The sequence below is a fragment of the Vidua macroura genome, chromosome 10, assembly GCF_024509145.1.
Source record: "Vidua macroura isolate BioBank_ID:100142 chromosome 10, ASM2450914v1, whole genome shotgun sequence".
In the NCBI taxonomy this organism is placed as follows: domain Eukaryota; kingdom Metazoa; phylum Chordata; class Aves; order Passeriformes; family Viduidae; genus Vidua; species Vidua macroura.
The window spans coordinates 2,960,001-2,985,018 of NC_071580.1; the positions used below are offsets into that span (position 1 = coordinate 2,960,001).

The 25,018-nt window shown below is 42.1% G+C and overlaps 1 protein-coding gene across 1 annotated transcript in view; it reads right to left on the bottom strand.

Moving 5' to 3' along the window:
* The window catches only part of BCHE (butyrylcholinesterase), a 50,760-nt gene extending 43,211 nt beyond the window's left edge, over positions 1 to 7,549 (bottom strand). Inside the window, exons 1-3 of the mRNA XM_053986628.1 lie at positions 7,456 to 7,549; positions 3,419 to 3,557; positions 1 to 60 (exon numbers count right to left, since the gene is read on the bottom strand). The exon at positions 1 to 60 is cut by the window's left edge and continues 3 nt beyond it. The gene's annotated coding sequence lies outside the window, so the exon portion shown is untranslated. The remainder of the gene's footprint in view (positions 61 to 3,418; positions 3,558 to 7,455) is intronic.
* Between the last annotated feature and the right edge of the window lie 17,469 nt (positions 7,550 to 25,018).

Consider the following 25,018-nt stretch of genomic DNA (forward strand, 5'->3'; position numbering starts at 1 on the left):
CAGTGGACTCCAGTGCTTTCTTGAGAGTGATTGTGAGTCATTCCTCAGCCATGGGCTGGCCTAAAGGACAAAGAGGAAGCAATGAGACACCTCAGCATTCCCGTGTGGAGACAATCCTTTAGGAATATTCATTGCATAAAAACCATGAGCCTTTTGCCACAGAGCACTTCAGTCCTCCTGTGGCTTTGAAAATCCCTTTGCTGTCAGCTCCAAAGCCACATAGGTGAAATTAAAGTTTTTTATATCAAGTCAAGTAGGACTGAGCTTAACTCAGGGACTCCCGGTCTCTGGAAGTGTCCAAGGCCAGGCTGGATGAGGTTTGGAGTGGTGGAAGGTGTCCCTGCCATGTCAGGGGTGGAACTGGATGAAATTAAAGGTGCCTTCAAACCCAAACCATTCTATAACTCTATTATTCCAAAAAGCCTTGCCCAGTGTCAGGAGCAGCACCAGCACTGGACTGGAAACCCCTCTCTAGTCACAGTCAGTGGCTTTTTGTTCCATCCTACATGATCAGACAATGAACTGAACATGTAGTTTGCAAGAGATTTTGTTCAGCACCCACATCTGCATTGCTGGCAATCACACAGCCTGTACTTCACAAGCAAGCAAAACAGAAAATGTAATTAATTTGAAATTCTTTCTGAGCAATTTGCTGCCCATTTCATTTCACTGCCACCTCAGAAGTTACACTCTGACCAAAGCCACTTACCCTGAAGACACCACAAGAAAATGAATAAATATTATTATTGGTGTCTGAATATTCAGTCTATGTAAATGCATTATATACCTTGCTTGGCTTTGTCATAATAGAAAAAGCAAGGCAAAATTCCAATTTTTTCTGCTCACACTTTCCTTTTGTCCTTTCCCCCCCACCCCCAAATTTCGCATGGTACATATTGCAAGATTTTTTTTTCTCAGTTATATCCCTCTAGTTATTATCTTGAAAGCAAAATTCAGATATATACAGCACCTTCAGAATCAGGGGTGTTGGGAAGGACCTGTTACTTCATCTTCTTGTGCACATGCCCTGCTGGTTTCTATTTATTCTGAAAAGCTCGGGTAAATGGAACCTTACAATGAATTAATGAAAACAGGCTTCAGTTCTGTGCAGGCAACGAGCTGGGTTCTGGGGAAGGGAAATTCCTGTGCAGATCCTGATGCACTGGAATAACCAGAACCACCAGGTTGTGCTGTTGCCCTTAAGCAATGCACATCACCACAGAGCTGTGCTCACTCCTGGCTGCAGTTTGTCTGGGAAGGGAAGACCCTGAAATCCTGGAAAACCACTTCCCTCAGACTCATTTTCACTTGTGATTATACAGCTCAGTATTTTTCCCCGGATTTTGGATCATTCTGAAAGCCACCAGAAGTGTTTGCTGGCCTTGAAATTCGGGTAGGAAGAAGAATGAAAATAAACAGTAAAATCAAAAGTATTAAAATAATGGGAATAAAACAATAAAAACAAAATAATTAAAATTAAATCAGCCATCAGCATAACCTTAGGATGTAAACACTGCACAGCTCACCCAAAACTGGCAGTTTTTTTTAAAGTTTATACCCAACCTATTTATTTTTCTTGCAAACTTCTAAACAAAATCAATTTTTCAAGCTTCCCATTGCATGTTTTCTAAGTACACCACAGCTAAACTGAGCAGATTTGTTCCTACAGGACTGAGCACCTCAGGCAGTGAAGTGACCCAGAGTTACTTTCCCACTCTGTCTGACTAAAGAGATGTGTTAATTGCAGAGTAATTACAGTTTTCATTAAATACAGAATACACAAGAATGGCCATGCAGAATCTGAACAAAGGTAAATCAACAAATCATAAAATCCCAGGATGGTTTGGGTTGGGAGGGACCTTAAAGATCACCCAGTGCCACCCCTGCCATGGCAGGGACACCTCCCACTGTCCCAGGTGCTCCAAGCCCAATGTCCAACCTGGCCTTGGGCACTGCCAGGGATCCAGGGGCAGCCACAGCTGCTCTGGGCACCTGTGCCAGAATCTCCCCACTCTCACAGGGAACAATTCCTTCCCAGTATCCCACCTAAACCTCCCCTCTCTTGCTTTAAAGCCATTCCCCTTTTTCCTGTCACTCCACGTCCTTACAAAAATTCCCTCTCCAGCCTTATTTTCGGCCATCCTTCAGAAGGGGCCAAATAAAGATTCTTTTCCAGGCTGAAAAACCCCATTTTTCCAGCCTTTCCTCCCAGCAGAGCTGCTCCATCCCTCTGATCATCCTGGTGCTTCATCTGGACTCTCTCCAAATGTTGGGGAAGTTTGCAGAAGTAGAAGAGCAGGCCAAGCACAGAATTACACAAGTAAAACTTTCTAGCCAACAAAAACCTGCATCTCAGTAAGAGATGATGTTTTTGTCTCCTATTTCCACCCAGAGGTTTTTCTTCCCTGAATTGATCTGAGCACTTTTTGTAAACATTTGGAGTCCAGAACATCTGGTGCCAGACCCAAGTGAAAAATGCCACAAGCCACAGAAAACTTCCTTGTGGTTTGCTTTTCAACCCACCACCTGCCAGCCTCCCATGTGATAAAGAAAAAAAGCAAACCTGGCAAAGATTCAAGGCTGGGTCCTGATTCTTTCCCTCGGAAATGCAGGTAATTGGATAAAAACAGCTTTAGGGGTTTGTGGTGTGACAGATGAGACCATTCCACCACACAAACCCAAACCGGGACCCCAAATCTTTAGATTTAGAGCAAATAATTGACAGTCACATTTGGAGATGATTTAGTTGAATGTACATCTCTAAGCATCTGATTGTTTATTCTCCTCTTAACATTCCCAAAGATTTTAGGAGTCTTCCCCAGCTACCCTTGAACTTTTTCCCTGGTGCTGAGGAGCTTTTCCACGTTGTTTCTTCCTCCTCAGCCGATGCAACACCCACCGTCTCCTACCTTCCCTCAAAGCACTCCAAGGAAAAAAGCTTTTAGCTCAGCTTGAAAAGAAGAAGGAGGAAGAATCCTTTTCTTTCATGCACCTCGGTGGGAATACAGCAGATCAGGAGTTGTTAGAACACAAGGAACACAACTCAGGTTATTCAGCTCCCAGGTGGGAGCCGGGGCTGTCCTGGCTTGTAGAGCACAACTTCAGTAGCAGATTATGTGCTGCACAGTGGTTTTCTCTCCTAAAATAGTCTCCTGATGGATACAACAAGATTTTTTTAGCTACTGAAATTCACAGCAGCCCTTCAGAGCCTGCTCCTGTCCATCTATTTCACCGAGATGTGAATCTGTCCTTCCACAAAGAGGGTAATTATACGTTGGATGTGCTCAGATTTCCTCCTGTCTAAATTATCGACAAGCACCTGCTCCTATGTCAAGTTCAGAGTCTCTGATGGGCAGATAAATGTGAATATTTAACTCCAGAGTATCTACAAAGTGGGGAAAGAGGGGCAAATCCTCACCTTCCCTTTGGACTCATTCAAAACCTTGCCCCACAGATCTGTTGAGTGCCATCAGGAAGGTCCACAGAATAAAAGCAATCTGAAGGAGATGATCCAGTGCTGGTTTCAGAAGGCTTTTGACCCAATCCATCCCCAAAGCCTATTAGGGAAATTTGAAAACTGCAGGGTAAAAGGTAATTTTCTGCCATGGATTAACATGCATTGGTGAGATAGGGAAAACAAAGGAGAAGAAAAAAAAATCTAATTCTTGACATACAGAGAGGTTAATGTGAGTGCCCCAACATTTGCTGCTGGGATGGATTTTTTTTTTTTTTTTGTCCCTTTAAATCCTTGGCATAATGCAAGAAGTCCTGGCTTACTCAGCAAATATTCTGCACTTCTCTTCTGCAATAAATCCTCGTGCTTGCTTTAGCTCAGGCTCCTGAGCTGCTGTGCCCCAAATTGTAACAGCACCCACAAGACAGTCAGGGCACACCAGGAGGGAGCTCAGTCTCCATGTGGTTCCACTGCACTAGAAATATCCCAATGGGGGAATCTGCATTAATTGTGATTTCTCATAAATCAGAACAAAGACATTTTTTCTTTTAAACATCCTGCCAGTCTGAAGCTCTGCAAGCTAGATAAAACATATTTTTCCCTTGTATATATATTTTCTAAAAAATTGTGAGCCATGCTGGTGCTGTGGAAAATGTTGCTGTTATGTGTGAATGAATGGCATCAAAAAGATTCTTTAAATCCAAAGTAAACTTTGTCTTGAAGGTTTAAGTGATACCACGGATGTGTGCAGATGTTCAGCATGAAAAGAAGCCAGCAAATGGAGCCAACTGGAAAAAAACAGTGGAGGAACTTTCATTCAGATAAAGATTTATGAGTCTACCAATAGAGATACTAATGGGTTCAGAGGTGGATGTTTGGCTGTTAAAAAAAAAATTAAACAACTCAGTAAAAGTGTCTGCTTATTCTTCAAAAACCACCCCAAAAAGTTAATGTGTTTCATGGCAAAAAAGATGAAACCCAAATAAATGTTTGGTGTCGTTGCACATCCTCTTGATTTTGAATTGTTTCAGTCATGAGACAGAAAATATGGAAAACGTTCTGAAGGAGCAGACAGGAATGTCTTCAGGGCAGCAAGAGTCTGAAAAGCATAAAGGCAGTTTTACACAAGGTTCTGCTCCTTTTTGACCATTTCAGCTGTGCCATGTCCCAGAAGGTGACAGGCTGCCATGGGCACAGTGGTCAGAGAAACCTGACTCAAACATCCCAGGCACATGAAGCAAGATAAAAATCCTGAATACGATGAATGCTCACTATTCAGAACATAAATTCATTAATGGTCAGTCCAGCCAAAAGGTTCTCTTGGAGGTGTTGTTTCATAGGCACCACGGCAGCAGGAACTGGCAGAAAACAAAGTTGAATATTTCATTTCCATTGTCAGCCATGATCTCAGAAAATCAAAACTAATATGTGGGACTCTGGAATATTTTCATTTGCATTATAAATAATGCTGCCTGGTGGAGGACACCTAAACCACCTCATTTTTTCTAAAGATGTGTTTGGGAGCTTTCCAGTTTACACAGTACTTTTACCCTTTTGAGAGTAATGGAGAGCTGAAGTCAATAATTGTATTTTATCTCAGGTTTTGTGTTGCACATGCAAATAATTCACCTTCTATTCAAGATTAGCAGTTGGGAAGTTTTGATGATCCCTTATGGAAGAGCATTTAGCAGTCACTCACGACTGGCAACGTTACTGCCCTTTCCAGATAAACCTACACAAATCTCTTTTTAATATCAATTTTACAATATCTTCCCTTTCTTAATGTTACACTTATATGAAGGGAACACATTTCTAAGCCACTCCAACCTATTTTCAGCTTTTTGGGGATAAGAAAAAAAATTACTTTCCCCTCCATCATCCAAGTAAAGTTTGTCCAGCCTGTCCTTATTTGAAAGCATCACCCTTGATGTGGAAGGAGCAAAACTATTGCATGATTATTTTCATTTTATGTCTTTGAGGTCAGTCTGGTAGAGCACAGGTCATCAAAAATGATAGTGCCACCAAGACATAAAAAAATAAATAGTTTTTGTAAAATACACACACACACAGTGGAAACTTCTCCAGATACAATTTCTCTTCAAAAAGCTGCTTTATGTAATTCCATGTTGACTGAAAGGATTTTCAGGGTGAAATACATCCAAATTAAAATCAGCCACTTTAAAAACATGGAAAGAAAATTGCTGTGTAACAGCCACACTTCTGCCAGAGAAACCCAAGTGCAGAGAAGGGAAGAGAAGCCTTTCGGAGGGTTTTACAGCTGGGAAAGCCTGGGAACTTTATTTTTCAGAATTCTTAGAAATGCAACCATTTCCTGCTGCTGCTCAGTGAAACAAGAGTGCTGCTAATGGAAAAGTGTTTATGCAGAGATTGAGAAGATGAGGAGCTCTGGAGCAGCCTGGCTTCTCCAGGATCCAAAAACCCGAGCACAAATCTATAAAATGGGATTAATCCCAGGAGGAAGAATGCAAAGATTTAACCAAGCAGCACTGCAGGATCACAGGTGTTAATCAGCTGAGTTACCTGAAGCAGGTAATGATTAACTTAATTAATTGTGACAGCTCTGGCTGCTGCAGGTGCCCTTGGGGGCAGCTGGGAGGGAAAAGGGAAGGGAGAAGGGGAAAACTGAGCACAGTTTCTGTGTCCTGAGGAAGCTGGAGAAGAAGAAAGAGCCACTCCTCAGGGCTATCAGGCAGGTTACATTAATAATTGGAATTTTTAACTGCAAAAGCTCTGGGGTGTTGATGCCTTTTATCAGGACTACCTAAAAACCAGAGGCCAGACAGAGTTCAGGGAATAAAAAGCAGTTCTGTGTATTGAAGGGCCTTCAGGTACATTCAGGGCAGACCAAGACCCCAGGGGCTACACCCAAAATGGACCACAGGTCACAGGTTTCACACTTTTATAAGTTTGGTCCATTTGTATATTGGGGGTTAATCTTCCCAAATTTGTTAATAAATTAATAAAATAATAATAATAAATGTCTTTAATAATAAATTAATAAAATATTTCAATTTCACCTCAATGTCCTGCTAACACTTTAAAGAGAAAAGAATACGTGCAGTTTCATGACCTTGTTGGTTTGCACCACCCAATGCTAATTGTCCCTCCAGTATTCCTGTGCAGTTTTAAAGTTGACATTGATTTTTTTTTTTTAGGTTTAGATGATGTCTCTTCCTCCCCTGCAGCTCTGCTTGTTCCTACACTGTTCCCCTTTGCACAGGAGTGACCCCACATGAGCTGGGTGCAAAGCACCCCCGGCCTTTCCCTGCACCTGTTAATTTTGTAGAGCCTCTCAGCATCAGGAGTTTGCATGTCCTTTCTGTGCTTGTCTAAGGTGAATTTTCTCAGTGTTTAAACATGACTGTGAAGCACTGCAGTCCATTGAAGTGCTTATCCATTCTTCAGAGCATTTCCTGTACAAGCTGCTCCAGTGAGTGTCACTCCTGCCCATGGCAGAGATGATCCTGAAGGTCCCTTGCAACCCAAAGATTTCTAGGATTATTTATTTTGCTTTTAGAAAGAACCAACACCACAACATTTCAGTTAATTGTCCTTTTTGGGGTTCCCACAGAGGAGGAATCCCCCCAGTTTCCTGTTTTAATCCCAAACTCGGGGCCAGTCCTGTGCAGCAGCTGCTGCAGGCTCTGGGTGCAATTTTATGGTTTTCCTGGATTCCTGGGGCTGGCTGCAGCTCTGAACACCCTCCAGCTGCTCTGCTTTGGTCCCCGTGGCACCAAGGAGGGGACAGTGCAGAGTTCAGGACTAAAGGACACCAGGGAGCCCCTCCAGCTGTGCTGCTCTCATCCTGCACCCACTGAAATGTCAGAGCTGTGGAGGCGGCATCAAATTAACCCAGAAACGTAGGGGGGACAGCAGGGTTTGTTTATTCACTGTAACCTGCCTGTCTGATCACATCAGCACTTCCACCTCTCCCACTTTTAGCACTCTTGGATCTGAAAAGGAAGCAGAAAAACACCAACCTTGAGAGCTGGTTTTTCTGTCTGGCTGCTTCTTTCTTTGAATAAAAGAGTTTTCCTGGGCCAAGAGCTGACTACCAAAGTAGCCAAATTATTTCTGCCCAGAATTTCTGGTTAACCTGTCAGATAAGCAGGAAGTTCAGGAACCAGCAACACCACATGACTGCAAGGACATGCTATTTTTTATCTGTAAATAATGTACTGCAGTAAGGACACTTTGGCAAACAAGTGAATGAGCCACACCCACATTTCTGCTTTCTGTGTTTGCACATCTGTGCTTTTCCCACTTTGCTGAGACCTTTCCCTGTTATTGCTTATTTTTTATAGTTGCTGATAGGACCAGGGTTTTGTATTTACTTGGAAATCCTTTCCAAGGTCCCAAAAAAAGTACATACGTGTTGATTTAATTGTTTCATAAAAACATTTTGAGTTTTAATTCATGGGGTCGACTTGTCCTTTGAGTGGAATTTGCATTCCACATTGCTTTTATTAGAAATAAAGAAGCATTAGCATCTATAATAACTCAGTTATTCAGTTTTCATGTCTGGTTGTGCTTGGCTGTTCAAGTGTGGGACATCAGCTCAGGGAGAAAGGGCTGGTTCTGCTCAGGGAGCTGCTGGACCATTGAACTGCTTCCTTTTCCACTTCCCATTTCCTGACAAAAAACAAAACAGTTGTTGTTTTGGGTTTTTGTTTTTTTTTTTTTTTTTTAATACTGTTTTCTGTGAGCAAATTAATTGAATATAAAACCTCTGGAAAGAAAATGTCTGAAAAATAATTCCAGTTGAAGAAACTCCACTGTTCAGTTCTCATCAGATCTGCAGTGTTGTCTCTCTCACGTTGCCACCTGGTTGTATTGCCAGGCCTGTGTGGATTTACCATCTGAATTTCAAAACCTTGAGTCTGAGCCATTTATTTAGTCCTGAATTTTGGCCACCCAGAGCAACCCAAGGAAGTTGAGCAGGAGAGAACCCTTGGCTGGCTCTGGCTGCTCCCAGCCCAAGGAGCTTGTTGTTATCACGCTCCTGATCCCATGAAATGGGACATTAAATGTCTTAAAAGGTTCAAAGGTGACCATGGCCAAAGCTGAAGAGGGGGGCGACCCTCAGGAAATGTTCAAAGCCAGGCTGGAGGAGATAAAAGAGCTAAAGGGACCCCAAAGGAGTCTCCCCTGTGGAAATCCTGGGGAAGGTGATGGGAGCAGTGTCTGAGCAGGCTCTGGGAGGAAAGCTGGGCCAGGGAAATGGGTTTGAGCTTGAAAAAGTCAACAGGAAACCTGACGGGAGTCTCTCAGTTGTGATTTCTGCTTATTTCTACAGCATATAAGAAAATGTGGCTTGGATTATGTAGATTCTTTTGCACCTAAGGAATACTTCACTAATGCCAACAGTGCATTATTTCATATAAGTAACTACTGGCTTTTTTATTTTGATTATTAGTGTGTGAAAAATGCTCCCTGAGACCATAATATTTCACCTCTGGATATCTGACTTTTTCTGTGCGCATTAAGACAGCTCTGCCTTTCAGTATTGTAATTTGGAAATATAATCTACACACACTTCACAAGAATTTACTGTGTGTCTTGATCCTTGACCTGTTTATATAGTAATTATTAACCAGCTTAATTCTGGGAACTCTGCTCGTGTTATGTTTTTACACAAGATATCTTGGCATGATAAAATGATGCCTCATACAAATCAAGGTTGTTTTTACTCAACCAGAACAGCCACATTAATTCTAAATTCAGTGTAAACAAGAAGCAGAATAAATGTTTTCCAAGTAGAGGAACAAACCTGGCAAGGAATAAAACACATTCATGCTTTTAAGGTTCACAATACAAGTGTGTAGAAATACAGAATCTTGGTTTTCAGGAATGTCAGGGCATTTTACAGTCCACGGTTTATGTATTGTTTCCCTTTTAATTTTGAGCTAATTCTTTACTTAACCAGCCTTAATCCTTAATCTGTTTCTTTCCAGGTATTTATAATTTGTGCACATATCCAAGACTGAATTTAATTTGAGTCTGAATTGGGACTGATCCTGAATGTCTTTTCAGGCAAGTGCAAATCAGAGCAGTGACTGAATTTATTGAGGAGAAACCAGCAGAGAACCACCCCCCTGCCAGGAGCTTTGACTCCCAGAATTGGGGGGCTCCATTGATGCCAGTGCTGCTCTCAGAGTTTGTGTAAGGATCAGAAGAGTTACTGCTTTTAATAACTTATTCTTACAAGATTTCTCACATCAGTGCTCCCCTGACTTCAAGGAAGTCATCCCCTAAACCACACTCATATAAACCAAACACACTCAGCTTCGTAACTTCCTCTCCATAAAATATCTTTTCCAGGCATCCCACCTTCCTTTTCCAGAATATTCCCTGTTTTCAGGATCAGCCTGGATATTAGGCTGCAGAATTAAACAGATTGTTCCAATCAAGGGCTCAGCAATGCCCTGTGGACATTGAGCTGCCACCTCCTCCCTGCTTTTGCTCCTTCCTGTCCTGCTTTTGCCTTCAGGTGTTGTGTCCTGGCCTTTCCTGCAGCGTTCCACTGACACTGAATATTCAGCTTCTCATCTCTGATTTCTGCAGTGCAGGACATGTTGATTTTTTTTTTTTTTCCTAGGCATAAATTTATGGTGTTGCAGATGTACAAAATGTGTTTTGCTGTAATAAAATCTATTGATTTACACTAAGACATGGAAAGCTTTCTCTAGCATTTCCTTAATCCACAATTCATTGTGCATTAGTATCAAATCAGGACAGAAAGGGCCAAGAAGTACTTTTAATGTTTTCTACCATAGACTGTAGCAGTGTCTAAAGTCTAAAAACTGATTTATTGTTGCCTAAACTCATTGTTGATCATTAAAACTGGTAGTAAAGTGAGTGAAATCCTGTAATTTACCACACACTGAAATATCCCAGGGTATGGATCTTCCCCTGGTGTAAACAGTCATGCTCAAATTAAAATGAATAAACTTGGGATCATTTACACCAAGTAAGAACTGGCATTTCCCGTGTTTACAGATATTTAGCTGTATTTAAAATTGCTTTTTTCACGCTGAAATGGAAAAAAAAAAACCTTCTTGATTTATCATCTGAAATTTGTCTTTGCTTCCTACATTTGGTGGAGAGCTGGGAGCCAAAATGCAGGGGGTGGAAAAAGGCAGGAATTGCTGGATAGAAATAGCTCCCTTCCTTATCATGGACTCTGTGATAGAAAAAAAAGTCAGATTTTTGTATTTTTCCCTTTGATTAATATTTTTAGTCAAACTCTTTGCTCTGTGAATGAGTGGGCACATGCAAACAAACAAATTCACTAATGGTTTTTAGCGTAGTCGGTAGTTTTAGAATCTAAAGATCTAAGAAAAAAAAAATGAAGCCAGAGAAGAAAAACTCCAGAAAAGAAGTCTTATATCACTTCTAGACAGTATTTCTAGCAGAAAAAAAAAGAGTATTCTGAGACAAATTGAGGTAAAAAATGTCCTCTGCTAATAAATCTTTGGTTTGCTGCTACGAATATCCCCATTTCCCACCCCAGTAAAGCATTTTATTTTTGCCTGAGAAGAATGAAGCAGTTTGAAGCTACTGCCTTGAGAAAAGGCTGTGATTTGAGAAAAGGCTGTGATCTCAGTCAGACAGGGGTGGGAGCAGATTGCACCATCAGAAGATATGAGGAGTGTTTATTCCCTATTAAGAACAATTTATCCTCTGATATTTCTGCATCTCCTGGTGTGGGCTTTAAACCACATGGAGCTGGCACAGGGAGAGGTCGGGAGAAGATCCGAATCTTTTCAAGGCAGATGCATTTCCTGATGTCCTGGGGAATTGAAAAGGTTCTTCTCTGCATTTCAATAGCAGGCATTCAATCTGAGTTTCAGAAATCCCAGACCACAGGACTTCCATCTCCTCTATTATTCAACAGTTTAATATGCAGCATTTCCTGATATTTACATCAAATGTCTTTCTTCACTCATAATATATTCCCTTCACCTGTTAAATTCCTTCTGCCGTGTAACAGAGTGAATAATTATTATCCTTTATACAGGCTTAGGTCCTCAGACATTTGAAAGCTGTTATTGTGTTCCTGCTTATTCCTTATTTGGCCAAATTATAACTGCTTAATTCCCTTCATTTTTCTTCCCACTTCAGTTCTCACAAAACCCTTTCATTTTTTATTCTGTCTCCTCTCTGATTTGCTGCCAATTTAACATCTTTCTGCGAGAGCATCTCTTATGGCTGCATGCAGTGGCCAGAACAAGGTTGCAGATAATCCCAACCACATCCAAACCCCTTTGAAGTCCATGGCTGCACTTCCACTGGATGCAAAGGGCACTGGATCCTCAACTTGCATTTTACTTTTTATAATTCCTGTAGTGTCCTTCTGCTCTCTTATCCATTGCCACTCTTCCATTCCCTAAGAAATAAACTCTTGTTCATCTTTTGAGTTACTCTGGTTTGTGCTGGTTTTGTGTTTGCAGTAAAATAATTTTCTTCCCTTGGTGAATCTATTTTGGCCATGTTTTATCCATGTTTCCTGTCAATCCTTTTTTATTTCACTCCCCTTATTGACATCCATCTATGGATGGGCATAATCTGTGTATTTAATTGTGATCTTGATTATATCTTTTTTTCTAAGCCATTAATGAAGATATAAAGTGAACTCAGACTAATTATCAGTGTGTGTTACCCCACTGGACATTTCCACCCATCTTGTTACCAGCTGTTTATCAGCATTTTTTTCATTTGTGCTTTAGCCATTTTTCAACCCACACACCACTCTCTGCAGCCAAGCTGACTTGAATTAATTTTTCAATTAAGATTTCATGAGACAGTGTCAAATGCTTAACTAAAATCCAAGTATCTGTCAACTCCCATATTGAGATTTTTTTCTGGTTTTATCTTATTTGACTTTTTTCCCTCGCTCCCTCTGTTTAAAGCTAATTCTTCATACAAAGACATAAACAACTCTTCTAATGTCTGCACCACTTTGAAATTGTGCTTGTCAAAGGTAGCCTGGAAGTGTCTGCTCGCCCAAAGCCCACCCAGCTCAAGGTTTGCAGAACGTGGAAAGATTTCGCTGTTCTTCACTCTGCAGTGACTGGGGTGAGCTGAACCAGGGTTTTCTGCCTAAATGCTCTCTCAGATTCCCAGTTCTCTCCGTTATTTTCATTCAAACAGCCAGAAAACGCCTTCTGTCCACCCCTTATCACACAAAAAGCAGGAGATGAAGCTCTAATTCCACTCACTGATTTTTATGCCAATGAGAGAAATCTCTCCACCTCCAGCTATCCCCTGCTGTCCGTGGTGTGCCCAAAGTACCAAACTCAGGCTCCTGAAATCCAGGGGCCTCTTCCTCAAAGGGCCCAAAAATCTGAATTTATACAATCCCATTGCTGGACATTAATCCTCTCTTTCTGTTGTTTTCAGAGGGACTAATCATGCAGTGAAGTGCTGCTCCTTGTTAATTAAAATGGTCCAGCCTGGCTATTGTAGAGCTACTCTGTGTAGTATTTAGATATTATTAAACATCTAATGAATTCCTTTCATTCACTGAAAATATAAAAATAATTATTCTTGTCTTTATTAACTCACTGTATCCTCAGTTCTTCACTGAGGAACTTTGATATGGGGAAATAAACAGCAACTTTCTATGAACTTTCTTTCATATCCAAGTAAATTTCCAGCCACCAAGATGAATTTCTAATTAATTCATGGTAACCAGTTATAAGGTGCTCCTTCATTAATTCTGGAAGGGTATTACCAGAAAAGCATTTTATAATGTATTCAAATTCCTGTCAACAGAAAGGAGCCAATAAGCAAGTTTTAAAGAATTAAAATGCTTTTTCCCTCCATGAGAAAAATAAAGGAGGACCATCAATACCCAATTTTTTAGTAGCCAGACACCTAGCTTAATTCTAAAGGATTATGTATTTCCTCTTAAAAAACCAGATTTGAATCTATGAAAGATTTAAAGAGGCTTTTGAATTATGAAGAAACTCATTGAAATTAAAGAAAGCCAATGGCTTCTATTTTATTGCAAACATATTTTTAAGGCTTGACAAGAGTTGCAGTGTTCCCCTAATTTTTGCTGTAAAAGGGAAGTAAAACAACTGTTTATTGTGGCAATACTTCATAGTGCCCTACTTCTGTAAATTGTCTTTAAGCTCTAGGGTAAGGATGGAACATTCATGTTTTTAAATTGGATACAAAAGCTTTCTGGAGCATAAATTGCCATACAGAGACTCCCAGATTTTTCTAAACACACTGATGCTCAGCAAGCTGGCAAGGTTTTCCTGCCTCGCTTTACCTGCAATGCTTGTAGCATGTGCTCCCTTGAAATGTTTTTAACATTTGGGATGCAGAACACAGACCTTGAAAATGTTGTCGGAAATTCTCCTTGAAACAGCCCCAAAACTCTCAGAGCCGTCCCAAAGTTTTGCAGAGTTTTAGCACGGCTAATTTATAAAATAGATTGGCTGGCCAAGCTGAGGATACAATGTTCCACACGGGATAATGGGGAGAAAATGACACTTATTAAACTTTCATGGGAGGGCAGCAGCGGGTCAGGGGCGGTGTCACCGAGGTGAGTCCCACAGGGACTGCCAGCAGGAGCAGGGAGGTCACTGTTCCCAGCACACCTCCAGTGCTGTGTCCAGCTCTGGCCCCTCACTTTGGGAAGGGCATTGAGACATTTGAACACGTCCAGAGGAGGCAACGAGGCTGGAGAGGGGCTGGGAACACAAACCCTGTGAGGAAGCACTGAGGGAGCTGGGGGTGCTCAGCCTGGAGAAAAGGAGACTCAGGGGTGACCTCAGCACTCTCACAGCTCCTGAAAGGTGGCTGTGCTCAGGTGGGGCTGGGCTCTGTCTCCAGGAACTGACAGAACCAGAGGTCAGTCTCAAGCTGTGCCAAGGGAAATACAGGTTGGATATTAGGAAAAAATGGAAAGAGTGATAAAGATTTTATATAAAGAGTGATAAAGTATTGGAATAGAGTGAAAAGTTCTGGAATGGCTGCCCGGGGACGTGGTGGAGTCACCATCCCTGGGTGTGTTTAACAAAGCCTGGATGTGGCACTGGGTGCCAGGGTTGAGTTGAGGTGTTGGGGTTGGGTTGGACTCGATGATCTTGAAGGTCTCTTCCCACCCAGGGATTCTGTGAATTCTGGGAATTCTGTGAAGTGCTGCTCCCTCCAGGTGCCACCCAGGAGGGACCGAGGGTGGCTTTGCGTCATCCTCCAGGGACAGGTGACAACAGGTGGCAGCAGGTGAGGAGTTTGCCAGGTGGGTTTGGGGTTGTGGGGCTGCAGGGGAAGCAGCTGAGCGCTCTGCAGGTGCTGGGAGGCTGCTCCTGCCTGCTCGGGATTGCAGCTGGCACCTGGAATAATGGCAGGGATGCGGAGGGAAGGGAAGGGAAGGGAAGGGAAGGGAAGGGAAGGGAAGGGAAGGGAAGGGAAGGGAAGGGAAGGGAAGGGAAGGGAAGGGAAGGGAAGGGAAGGGAAGGGAAGGGAAGGGAAGGGAAGGGAAGGGAAGGGAAGGGAAGGGAAGGGAGCTGGGCCATGGGGAAGCCCCGTTTGACGCGTGTGGCAGAACGTGATGCTGAGCAATTAGCCACCGAATTAGCAATTAGCCACTGAATCGAGATGCTGCTGCAGATACCAACCAGCTCTGGAAACACCTTCCTCCCTTGTGCTTCCACTACACTTCCTTCCTTACTCGTCACAGGAGAGAATTTTAACTTTTCCATTGGCAGGAAAAACATATTTTAAGGCTATTAAGTGCTAAGGATCATATTGTTAGGACCTATTGCTTTATTTATGTATTTATTTATTTTAAAGTCCTACTGTTTCATTTATATATTTGTTTGTTTATTTATTTTAAGGTCCTACTGTCTTATTTATTTATTTATTTATTCATTTTAAGGTCCTTCAGCTTCATTTATTTATTTATTTTATTTTAAAGTCCTACTGGTTTATTTATTTATTTTAAGGTCCTACTGTTTTATTTTTTATTTAAGATCCTACTGTTTCATTAATTTGATTGTTTGTTTCTTTAAATCTCTACTGCTAATTTATTTATTTATTTAAGGTCCTACTGTTTGTTTTATTTATTTATTTTAAGGTCCTACTGTTTCATTTATTTATTTAAGGTCCTACTGTTTCATTTATTTGTTTGGGTTTTTTTGTTTGTTTAAAGGTCCTAGTGTTTCATTTATTTATTTATTTAAAGGTCCTGATGTTTTATTTATTTATTTATTTATTTGTTTGTTTGTTAACTTTTTTTTTTTTTTAAGAGCAGAAGGAGCAGCACAAGTCCCATCTTTGAGAAATTTTCGTTGGGATTAGGGCTGCTTGCAAGAAGAATTTTTGCATTCCCCAGAGAGGAGGAAGGCACTTGTCAACTGCAAGATTAGCAATGCAGTCAGCCAGTGTTTTAAATAACAGGAGAGATTCTGGAACTTGAAAACAAATTAATCCTTGCCATGGATGAGAAAGCCTTACCTGAAAATTTTATTGTGTATTTAGAGCTTAGCAACAGATGCTGCACCTGGAAAAAAAAGGAATTTACAGGCAGGCACTTCCCCCCAAACTGCTCCAAAACTCACCATAATTGCAATTAACTTCCAACAGAAGGAATGTGCACAAGCACCAATAAGCAAGGGGAAACAACTTTTCCTTGTTTCTGAAATTAACACATATACTGAGGTTTAATTGACATTGGATTTTAACAAGAAGAGTTTTGAAAATAACATAGCACCTTCTTATTTAGTGCCTGGGTGTGAGATTTTTTTTTATTTATTTATTTCAAACTGATCCATGGAACCTTGAATTTGTTATAATAGGAAAAGCAGCAGTTTTCTTTATTGCTGTTTTCTGCTTGAAGAAATAAAACTGAAAGACATTTTTATCAACGTTTTTATTTCAGAAGAGACAGCAAAAATCACCTTTTTTGGGACAGTTTTTAAATCCTATTTTTTAATAAATCCTATTTTTCTTCATAGGAAACTTGGTCGTCCCTGACATTAACACCATTCAAAAATTATTTCCCACAAAACTGAAAGTCTTCAGCTATAACAGCCATATACTGTTGATAATTGGATTATGTCTTGGACTCTCTTTTAGGAAAGGGAGAGGTAAAACCCTTTTTATGAACTGGGCCTACAATGGATTAAACCTCAAGGCTGGGCTTAGAGAGGATGGAGCTGTGGCAGGTGAAGCTTTTATCATCCTCACAAAAGATAAGGACACACAGGGGAGAAAGGGTGAGGAGGTGAGATACCCACAAATCAGGCTCTAAATACCTTTAAAAAAATTGTATTTCTTACAGTAAGGAAAGAAACAGATCTCATCAAGTGATTTTTCTCTATATTTAAATAGCTTATTATGTTTTTTCCCAAAATAACTTTCCTAAGGCTGGTAATGCTATATTTTACTGAAACTCTTTACAAAGTCCATTTATTTCTAATGACATTAAAAAAAAAAAAAAAAAAGTGAATTATGGGCAGCATGCTCCATTTATTAATCTTTCCCAAAAGAGTCAGGGTAGAACTGCAAACATTGCTACCTTAGGCTAAGAAAGTTTGGTCCAAAATATTCCAGAAATGGTGTCCTGAGCTGGTTTTTGATGCTGTTTTTTTGGTGTTATGAAATTATTTCCCCTCGATATTGGGTGCATTGTAGAAAAAAAGTGTTCCCACAGAGCAAACTGCATTTCCCACTCATCTGTAAGGCAGCACCAGGTTAGACAATATCAGAGCAATCCTTCATCTTTGGTGAGGCTTTCCCTGGATGAATGTCCTCATGTCTCTGTGATGATCAGGTATCAAATCCGTGCTCTTATCCCATCTTGGCTGCTTTGGGTGGATAGAATGGACAGAAAGCAAAGAAGGAAAAATCCTGGCCAGGCAATGCTCTATCAACCCACACTCAGCACAGGACAGGCCGCCTGTTTTCTGCAAAGCTTGTTGTGAACAAGGAATTTTATTTATTTGCGTGTTTTATTCGCGTAAAAAAATCCACAAAATATTAGGTGACTATTCAAATGTAGGAATATCTATTACAAAAAATGGCTCTTATCTATTTGTCCCTATCACCATAAGAATTCCCAGAGAATCAGGCAATTTATTAAAGCTCATATTCGAGCTATCAAATGCTGATTTCCAAGTTCTTCCTTGTGAGGTGTCCCAGGAAACCACAGCAAAGCCAGAGTTGTCATTCTCACCAGAGTTCAGCTGGAGGTAAGGTGTTTTCTGCTCTCTCTGCAGGGTGGGAAGCAAATCCTGAAGTAGGTTTGTCCTCTGTTGCCCAAGGAAGAGGAATTCTGCATTTCCCTGACAGCAGAAGGCACAAAGGTGATGCTCAGAGGTGTTTGATCACCGCGTGTGAGTGCAGAGATTTCATCTCTGTGAAATCTGTCTCCTCCCTTCCTGGGCTGTAGGCAGCTCCAAAACAGCTCTGCTCTTTTATTTTGTGCTTTCTAAATAATCCCTAAGAAGCAGATAGCCGATAAAGAGGTAATTTTATGTTTTGCTTTAAGTGTGCATCATTTTCCCTTTCTGTTGTGACATTGATTTATGTATTATGCCAGAAATAGAAAATGTGCATGGAAAGAGCAGCAGCATCCCACACAAAACCACTCAATTCAGGCATTCCTTAGCCTGGAAAGTCACTCACAGGATTTTAAATCACATCACAGGGGTTTTTGCTCTTCGACTTCACCTTTCATTACAATAAAAGTTTCTATTTTTTCCACTGTCCTGCCACCTTCAATTGATCCAGTTCTCCCTGCTCTGTAATGTAGTCATTAAATACTGACTGTAACCCTTGATTTTTAGTGTATTAATTGCCACTCATTGAAGATTTTTTTAAAACCAGGTGGTTATTCCTAAGCAGACGGGGAAAAACCCCTTTAATGACATCAGCTAATTCTGGGTGCTGCCCTTGAGGTGCCCTGGCTGTGGCACATCTGTTTAAACACACACAGCTCATGTTTGGATTGTCCCTCCAGCAAAAAAGAAACAACTTTGAGAGGTTTTTTTGTCAACATAAAATCCACGTTCTCCTTCCCACACACAGGGAACAATTTCCTAACCCAGGGATCTTTGGCTGAGCTGCCCAAACACAGCCAGCCTGGGGGTTGGACAACACGAGGAACAACAAATTGGATGTTTCTGTCTCAGCAAAATCTCCTGATGAGCAGCCACGAGGCCTCCACTGGAAAAGGCTCTGAGCACAGCAAGGCATGGAATGAGGGACTCCAAACTCTCCTTTACAAGTTAAAGAAATGCCAGGGGGTGGAAAAAGAAGTTTAATCCCTCCCTTTATCTTTTTTTATAACCAGATCTCTGCTTCCCATGGAATGCTGCAGCTCCCAGCCTCACAGGAGGAGCAGGGAGGAACAAAGTGAAGCGTGCTCTGCCAGGAGGCTGGGAAGAGAGAAGTCTTGCAGTAAGGTAGAAAAATCATAAAGAAAGGCTTCAGAAAATCAAGTCTGTTCTCCTGGAATCAGTGCCTTGTCAAGGTAGCCCTCTGCAAGTTCCCATGTGAAAGCAATCCTGGTGTGAGCAGTTCTTTAACACAACAATCTATTCCTGGGTGAAAAAACAACCAGCACCTGTATAAACTGCTTTTACACCATTAGGAAAATGAAAACTCTCCCTCACAAACAACTTTTCAGCATGTGCACCCCGGGGTTTGAGTGACCAATGAATACAGAATAACAACTCGGTACTGACCAATAAAGTAATTGGCAAGAAAGCTGCTGAGCAACTGGAGTCACACATGAGGTCTGCAAAACTGGTTAAAAAGGAGTTATGGGAATAAAGAAGGGGCTTTTTCCACCATAAAAATGAAGAAAATGGAGTCTGCATGATTTATTCCCATGGGGAAGGATGTTGCTTTGCTGGCAATTTAACTTTAGGAAATTGGGAAAGCGGGAAGCTGTTACCTCACTGCCCGTGATGTGGATTGGCAGACAGATCAGAGATATTTGTTAAACAAACACTAAAACTCAGGAATATCTGTTCCTTGCCTGCTTCTTGTAGGTGTTGCAGGGGGTAAAAGTCTGTTACTTCTCCAGTTGCCTCTAATTAGCCTTTCCTGTAGTTTTGGGAAGCTTTGTTTTACCTGGTGTCTCTACAGATATTTTTATTATGGTTTTTTTTGTACATATCTTTCTTTAGAGCAGAGTGTGGCTGGGATCCCTAACAAACATCTCTCTGCACATCGGGGTTTGGAAGTCTCTCACAGAGCCAAAATTATATCTGAGAGATATTTTGTGAGGGTTTCCCTGGGTTAAAAAGAGCTGTATTACATTAAAAGATCACATGTTGTGCTAGGAGAAGCTAAACTTAAAGGGTCCAGGATGTAGCAATTAGCACCGTTCCTGACTAATGTTGTGTTAATGTGCATGAATAATTCCATTCCCTGTGCTGGACAGCTCAGCACAACACTTCAGGAACAGTTCAGCAGAAATTGGTTTTGAGAACTACCAACTCATGTGCTGCAGGTATTTTTTTTATCTCTGTATTTATACCTTTATCTTTATCTATGTTTACAACTCGTTCCACCACATAGAAATAGTGTTTCTCCATAAAACACTGAAAGCAGCTTCCCTTCAACTCACAAATGTCTGAGGTATTTTAGAAAGCAGATGTTTCTAAAATACTCCCAAGTTTCAGCCTCGTGGAGAAAATACCCCTTAATAATTTGGGTTGCAACAATAAAACCAGGTGAAAGTGAGCCCTTCCCATAAAAAATTCCAGACAACCACAAGTACAACCCATAAGAGGAAATGCTGAAATACTTTTGAGCCCTGTGCTACTGTCTGGTGTTTTTTACTACATGTCATCCTGGCTATTTCCCCTGTACTTAGTGCTACAATTAATAAAAATCCTTCTCTAAAGGTAACGAGGTGTCAGCTCTGCTTCCAGTTGACACTGTCTGTTGATTAAAAACTACTTCACAACGACATTAAGCTGCAAAGAACAACTCAAAAAAAAAAAAAAAAAAAAAAAAAAAAAAAAAGAAATCATAAGCCTGAGCCACGCACTGCCAGTCCCCATAGATTTAAATTTAATTAAATGAGAAAACTGCAGGACTCTTTTTGTTCACACTGAAGATTCCCAGAGCTATCCCAGGAGCAGTGCTCAGTTATTGCAAGGCACGGGCTTAGCTTGGAATATTGTTTGATCATTAAGGCTGCCAGTCACTCCTTGTTAGATCTGGCAGCCAAAATGCCAGGGTGCCAGCATGGCAGTAAAAGGTCTTGGCCCTGCACTGAAATTGTCCTGAGGATGCAGGGCTGGGATCACATCAGTTCACCTGGAGGAACCCTGGTTATGAGAATTTCAGAATTTCTGTGCTGCCAGGCACTGACCCCCAGGAGAACTCTGCATTGACCTGAGGCTGTGGAGAAGCTTCCAAAACGGAATGATGGAACTGGGATTGTGGGGGTGGAGTTTGAATAGAAATGTGTGGTATCACAGGGTGAAAACTCAGAGTTTAAGGGTTTAGAATATGGTAATAGATCTAAAGCAAGATGGAGGTTTTGGGGCTGGTCCTTCTTCTTCACCTTCTCCTTCTCCTTCTCCTCCATGGGTTTGGGTGGTTTTGTGTAATTGGATAAAAAAGTCCACATTGTGGGGACACGGGTTGTTGGTTATTGGGTTAAAAGTAAAAATAATTCAGGTGCCATTTGTTAATTGGACAGTTTACCCTTAAAAGGCCTTGTAGAGAGAGAGATGGGGCTCCATTTTTAGTTTGTTGGAGTGAAGTGCTGCAGAACTCAGGGTTTGTGAGACTGTGACATGGATAAGAACTAACAAACATCTGAGTCCCAACAAGAAATCCCGTCTCGTGATTTAATCCCAACCTTGGCAGAAGAGAAGCAAGGAATCGACATTCACCCATTTCCTAACAGTCAGCCAATTGTTTGGGATGTGAAACCCAACACTGGGGTGCTGCTCTTTAGGGAGGTGTTGACCACCTGCTCCTGGATTCAGCCCAGCCCTTCCTTTTGTAGCACCAAAACCGTGGGGTTGTGAATTTATGGATATGGAAATGATGCTGTTATCTCCCTTTAAAACTTCCATTGGATGTCTTGGATCTATGGGAGTTAATGCCCCACTTCCCCCTGGGCTGGTGTCCTTGCTCCCCAAACACGGAAAAATGCTGCCCCTATTCCAAATAAATCTGATATTTTCCCCACAAAACATAAGAAAGAACCTGGCATCACTTCCTAACCCCTGCAAATAATTTGCTGTCCTTTGAAGTATGGAATTATTCATCTGACATTTCCTCTTGTCTATCTACCAGCACCCCCAAGAAAAATAAAACATCCTTAAGCCCGGTTTCCTTCTTTTTTTTTTATTTTTTTTATTTTAGCTTTAATATTTGTAGGTTTTCCCTTCTCAAAGACAAATTAAGAAATAAATGAGCCTGCAGACCAAGCTGAGAATATTCTATATGATTGCAGTAATGCACAAAGATGAACATGAAAATGTCATCAGCAACATTGCCACACACTTTCTAGACAATTTTTTTTCCCCAGAAAAATTGGTTTATAGTGTTGGAGAGAGGAAGGAAAAGAGGCTGAGGAGATGAGAGGAGAAAAAAGAAAGGGGAGAGTTGGACAAACAGACCTCCCCTGTGCCTCTTCCTTGCTCCAAAAAAGGTCATTCTTGTCTTTGTTACTGCTGAATTCTTTAAACTGGCCTGGTCTGTCTGTGAGGAACTCTCCTTTTGAGCAAATACTGTGACTTTTGCAGATTAAAGGCCAAACCATGTGTTCATGAATTTTAATGTAAATAAAACCAGCTTTTTTTTTTATTATTATTGTTATTTCTTTCCCCTGTTTTTAAGATCTTCCTTGGCTTTGTTGTGTGGGGCGAAGGGCAGAGGAGCAGAATGGCCAAAGGGTGAAGCTGCAGCTTGCTGGAACATGTGTTTTCATCTCCTGCTGAATCTTATCCTCCATGCTCTAAAGAGATCACATTTACAACAAAGAGACCTGAGAGACTCAGAGCAAACCAGCACCTGGAGCAGAGCTCTTCCGAGCCACCACTAATAGAAAAGGAATGGGAAATAAGATTAGCCCCGCTGCTCTTCACAGGTTTCTCTGAATCTGCTGAAGTTTGTGCTTCTGCTGCAGCAGTGATCATTAATAACACTCATTTTCAGACCATTTTTAACTTAGTTCCAGGGGAGTAGTTAAACAGATGGGGCTGTTTGCTCCCTGGGGAAGAGGCAGAGGGAGGCAGAGCTCTCAGAGATGCAGAGGCAGAGCTCTGGTGAGGTGTGGTGGTGCCAGCTCCACCCCAATTAACCTCAGCCAACATCCAGGCCAGGGTGACCTGGCAGAGCAGCTCAGAGGGGACTCATGCCCAGCAGCAGCAGCTGCAGAATTCACAGAATTCCCAGAATTTACAGAATCCCTGGGTTGGAAGAGACCTTCAAGATCATCGAGTCCAACCCAGCCCCAACCCCTCAACTTAACTCTGGCACCCAGAGCCACATCCAGGCTTTGTTAAACACACACAGGGATGGTGACTGCACCACCTCCCCAGGCAGCCATTCCAGAACTTTATCACTCTTTCCATGAGAAACTTTCTCCTAATATCCAACCTGTATTCCCCTTGGCACAGCTTGAGACTGACCTCTGGTTCTGTCAGTTCCTGGAGACAGAGCCCAGCCCCACCTGAGCACAGCCACCTTTCAGGAGCTGTGGAGAGTGCTGAGGTCACCCCTGAGTCTCCTTTTCTCCAGGCTGAGCACCCCCAGCTCCCTCAGTGCTTCCTCACAGGGTTTGTGTTCCCAGCCCCTCTCCAGCCTCGTTGCCCCTTCTGGACATGCTCAAATGTCTCAATGTCCTTCCCAAAGTGAGGGGCCAGAGCTGGACACAGCACTGGAGGTGTGCCCTCACCAGGGGAACAGTGACCTCCCTGCTCCTGCTGGCCACAGAAGAACCTGAGCTTCCCCTCTTTTCTGCCCCGTGGGACACAGAACGTGTTCCCAGCATGGGTGTTTTGAAGCAGAGCTGGTCTTGCAGGGTGACTCCCCTGCCCACATTTTCACTTTTGAAGCTCACTAAGGATGCTGACACACCAAAAATGCCATCTGTCACTTCAGGAGGTGACACCTGCCCCACACAGCGTTGTGAGCAGCTCCTGTGCTAACGCCAGAGACATCCAGGCTTTAATCCCCCCCACCCACCTCTCCCAAACCTCCTCACACACCTCTCCTGCTTAGATATTCCTGTTCGTGCATCTACAGAGCTACAGCAGCATCAGAGAGGTGCTCTGGGAATTAAAAATGCAGCTTCTATGAATATTTTTGGAAAAGAGCACAACGCCTATTACTTCACGACTTTGCTTTGAAATTTGCCAGACAAGAAGCACCTTCAATTTATTTTATCACGGCATCTTAAGGGTACATACATACATACATATATATATATATGTATCAAGACTATATATATATATACATATATATATATATATATAGTCTTGATTTTGGATTATATATATATATATAATCCAAAATCAAGACTCTGGATGAATAATTACATTTTAAAGTGTATTTGCTCTGAAATAAAAGGAGTTGTGCAACTGGTTTTGACACCTGCAGAATAAAGGTGCCGAAACTCTGGAATTGTAAAAACCACTATAATTTCTTGCAATACATTGAAATAACTTCAGCAGTATGCAAAATTGTGGTCAAGTCACCAAAATGCAGCTGAATTAATATTTGACCCATTTGAGATGAAAATGCTCATTCCAGCCTGAATTCTTCAGCAGTTCATAGAATCATGGTATGGTTTGGGTTGGAAGTGACTTTAAAGATCACCCAGTGCCATGGGCAGGGACAACTTCCACCATCCCAGGGTGCTCCAAGCCCCACCCAGCCTGTCCTTGGACACTTCCAGGGATCCAGGGGCAGCCACAGCTTCTCTGGGCAACCTGTGCCAGTTCTTTCTGTCCCTGATCCCCTTCGGCATGCTGGAATGAACCTTGGCTGGAATTTATCACACAAAAGGCCCTTCTTGGCTGAGCTGGCCGTGGTGAGGGTGCTGTGTGCTCTTGACTGCTTTGCCTGAATGCCTCCCCAAGTGGTTTTTCCACAGGAGATGCTTACTGGGAAGATGTAGCAGCTTCCACCATCTAAACCCCACGCTGATACACTCAGGAGTTCAGGAGGTGCCTCCCTGCAGGATGGGGCTCCAGCCCTGCCAGGATGGGGCTCCAGCCCTGCCAGGATGGGGCTCCAGTCCTCCTAGGATGGGGTTCCAGCCCTGCCAGGATGGGGTTCCAGTCCTCCTAGGATGGGGTTCCAGTCCTCCTAGGATGGGGTTCCAGTCCTCCTAGGATGGGGCTCCAGCCCTGCCAGGACACCCCCAAGCCCTCAGCACAGCCAAAAGCAGAAGCTCTGTGGGAGGGCTCCTCTGCTGAAGGAGCACTCAAGAGCACAGAGCTCTCCTGGCTGCCACAGCCCAGCACCAGCACAGCAGCACTGCTCACAAGGGCTCTTCTTCAACCACCTCTTGAAATGTCTGTGCTGTGTCTTAATAGCTGA